This window comes from Acomys minous, assembly GCF_964271855.1.
Source record: "Acomys minous genome assembly, chromosome: 19".
Taxonomy (NCBI): Eukaryota; Metazoa; Chordata; class Mammalia; order Rodentia; family Muridae; genus Acomys; species Acomys minous.
The window spans coordinates 78,263-81,773 of NC_140499.1; positions in this window are offsets into that span (position 1 = coordinate 78,263).

Genomic DNA, 3,511 nt, shown 5'->3' on the forward strand with positions numbered 1-3,511 from the left:
GAATCATAAGGAAGTCAATGATAGAATGTGAGATTTTAAAATAGGTCATAAATATTTCAGATGAAGCCAAGATGAAATTGAAATCTTTTTAACTGCTTCTTTTACTGGACCCCTTTCCTGGTTCTTTTAGTGAAAACTGATATTTTTTGGGCAAAGTATTGAATCATTTTACTCCCTGTATATCTAAAAGCATTTTACTGTTTTGGTTTTGCCCCAAGTTTCATTATAAGCAAAAAGTTTAACATACAACTGCTTTGTTGAGTTGCCGTTGTTGTCAATTTTAGTTTTTTCAGTCTTAAGTTTTTTTCAGGCTAAAAATTAGACACTAAAGAAAGTGAAGTATATTCACATATGCAGTCTAGCTGGTGTTGGTATTAAAACACTGGGAAGGGTGGACTGGAGAGATGACCTGGGTCAATACTTAGAGAGTACTTGCTGCTCTCACAGAAGAAAGGGTGCCATTTCCAGCACTTAGACGTAATCTTTCATAGTTGCCTTTAACTCCTGCTCCATAGGTTCCAATGCTCTCCCACACCCTCTGTAGGTACTGTATACACACACACACACATACACACACATACACACACACTATATACATATATATATATATATATATATATATATATATATATATATATATATATACACTCTTATATAAAAGCAAACTAAAAAGAAACAAACAAAACCATATGGAAGGACATCACTTTAAGTCTAAAGTTCTATAATCCAGTCTTGACTTTACCAAGGGCTGGGACTGTGATTCTCACCAAGGCTCATAGCTTTCTGATTCCCTAGGTGCTTATCTATGAAATGAGAAGATAGTGAGAAAAGATTTTGTGTAATTCAAATGCTGGTTTCTGGACATCCTCTCCCCAATTGTCTCCTGATATGCCAACAAGGCAGCTTACAGCCAATTGGTGAGCAGGGGAGAGAATGGGACTGGACTTTCAGCCATGTATTGTTGGGGAGTTAGAAGAGGAAGTAGGGGACTGAGGAAGGGCAGATGCCCAGGGTGGACCAGGAAAGTGAGAGAGAGAGAGAGAGAGAGAGAGAGAGAGAGAGAGAGAGAGAGAGAGAGAGATATGGAGTGCTCAGCAAGAAAAACCACAAAGTATAAGTATCTCTGGGATGCATGCCTGGAGGAAACCAAATTAGCTTAGAGGGTTAAAAATAGAGTGATAACTGAATAGCTATTGTGTTGTGAAGCTTATTATTAAACAAATATAATAGAGTATCAATTATTTGTGTGATATCCAGGTTAAGAGAAACTGAGAAAGAAAAACAATATAAAAATAACCTTAACAATGAAGTCTAACACTCTTTTCAGATTTAAAAGCCTTTGAAGTAAAACTAGATAAAGTGCTGTTGATAATAACTAAACATCATTTTGCAAAGATATGGTATGGATTAAGGCAAATCACTTGCAGTGACACACTTGCCCCCTCTGCACTTCTGAGATATAGAGTTAGGATCTATACAGTTTCCCTTCAGCTTCTGTGGTGACACAAGTGGTTAAATGCACCAGGCAAAGAAAAACCCATAAAGCAAAACATGATCCTGCAGTGGGCATTTCCCACAAATCACAATCTATCAACCTTCCTCTGTGGAGTGGTGGGTTTTCTCCCAACAGTCATTCCCCACTGCCTCCTTTCAGCCTGTTCTAAATTCCCAAAGTCCTCACTGATTCAGGAGAAAACAGACATTCTCTTCCAACAGCTCAGATCCATGATGCAATTCTCAGGTGAAAAATTCACAGAAATTACCCAGTAAATCTGGGCTTGACAAACATTTTTTACTTTTCTTTGATCATGCATTAGACATTCTCTACAACATTTGGTTTTTCAAGATGGTAGTGAAGAGGTCACTTTGAACTCAGGTAGCTTGGATGATGATAGTGAAGAGGTATAGAAGATTGTTGATTCAGAACTTGGCTGTTCTGGCCAGATATCACATCCAAATATTTTTCTAGGTATGTGTGATCTGGTTGGAATACAGATATGCTTTTAATGCAGGAGACAGAGGCAAACAGATCTGAGTTCAAGGCTAGCCTGGTATAGAGCAAGTATCAAGTAAAGAAAAGCTTAGGTTAAGGCATGGTGGTACACACCTTTAATTCTAAACAAAGGTAAAGTTAGTTTGTAGAAGGAAGCACCATGTTTGAAAGTGATGTCTAGTTGAGTGGCAGAAAAGGTGATGAATCAGAGAAGATTTGACAGAATAGGACATGCCCAACTCTCAGGAGAAGAGAGAGGAAAGGGAAGCAACTTAAGAGGCAGTTTTACAGAGAGGGGAGGCGATTTTACCAGGAAAGTAATAGAGAGATGGGTTGCAGAGAGAGAACTCAGGTGAAGATGGAATGACCCTGAAAATGATAAGAAACCAGAAGATTAGAGTATATTGCTGAGTTAGTTTGAGGCCAAGCAGAGTAATTCTGGGCCAAGAGGGAAGCCAGATTAAATTAGTCAGTTGTGAGAAGAGTTTGAGCCAGAACAGTTGAGTTGAACCAGCCGCCTAGAGTTCAGAAAGAACAAGTGAGGGTGAGTTCATTAAGCAGTAAGTCTCAGAGGCTGAAAAGATTCTAGGCCTATGTTAGATTATACAGAAGCTAGAAACTTCAAGGACTAGCCTTGGTTAGCAGAAGGAGGCAGTAAGCTTCCCAGAGGACAACTGAGCCAGGAGAATTCATTACCTTTACAAAGAGGTCACTTTGAATTCATGTAGGTTGGATTTGTTGCCTTTATGTGATGTGATGGTTTGCATGAGAAATGTCCTCCATTGGCTCAGGAATTTGAACACTTGGTAACTGGTTGGTAGCACTTTTTGGGCAAGTGGTGCAGGCTTGTTGGAGAAAGGATGTCACTGGGGATGAGCGCTGAGAGTTCATGGCCTAGTCCCACTTCCAGTTTGCTCTCAGACTCATGTTTGTGCTTAAGGATATGATGTTTCAGTTTCTATGCCTGCTGATTGTCGCTATGTGTCTCTACCATGGTGGACTCTGATTATTTTGGAATTATAAGTCAAAATAATCCCTTTTCCCATAAGTTGCTTTGATTATAGTGTTTCTTTATAGCAACACAAAGGGGATTGATACACATGGATGAGGATGATATGAAGCCAGTGCTTATAGAGTATGGGCATAAATAAGTATGTTTGGGAAAATTCCATTCTCCTTAAATCTCTCTCTCTCTCTCTGTCTCTTTCTCTCATCTATCTATCTATCTATCTGTCATATGAGTGTTTTCCTGAATGTATAGATGTGTGCCAAACATATGTCTGCATGTATGTATATGTACAGGGTGTGAAATACCCCAGGAGGACAGAAGAGGGCATATAAGTACTTGGAACTGGAGTTAGGTAGTTGTAAGCTACCATGTATGTTTTGGGAACCCATCCAGATCTTCTGTAAGAGCAGCAAGCCAACCTGGGCTCTTTTTAGCCACAATCTCCTGCCTTCCCTACGCACATTTCAGTAGTTGCCAAAGTACTGTTAAGTTACAAGGTACAAAGTTTG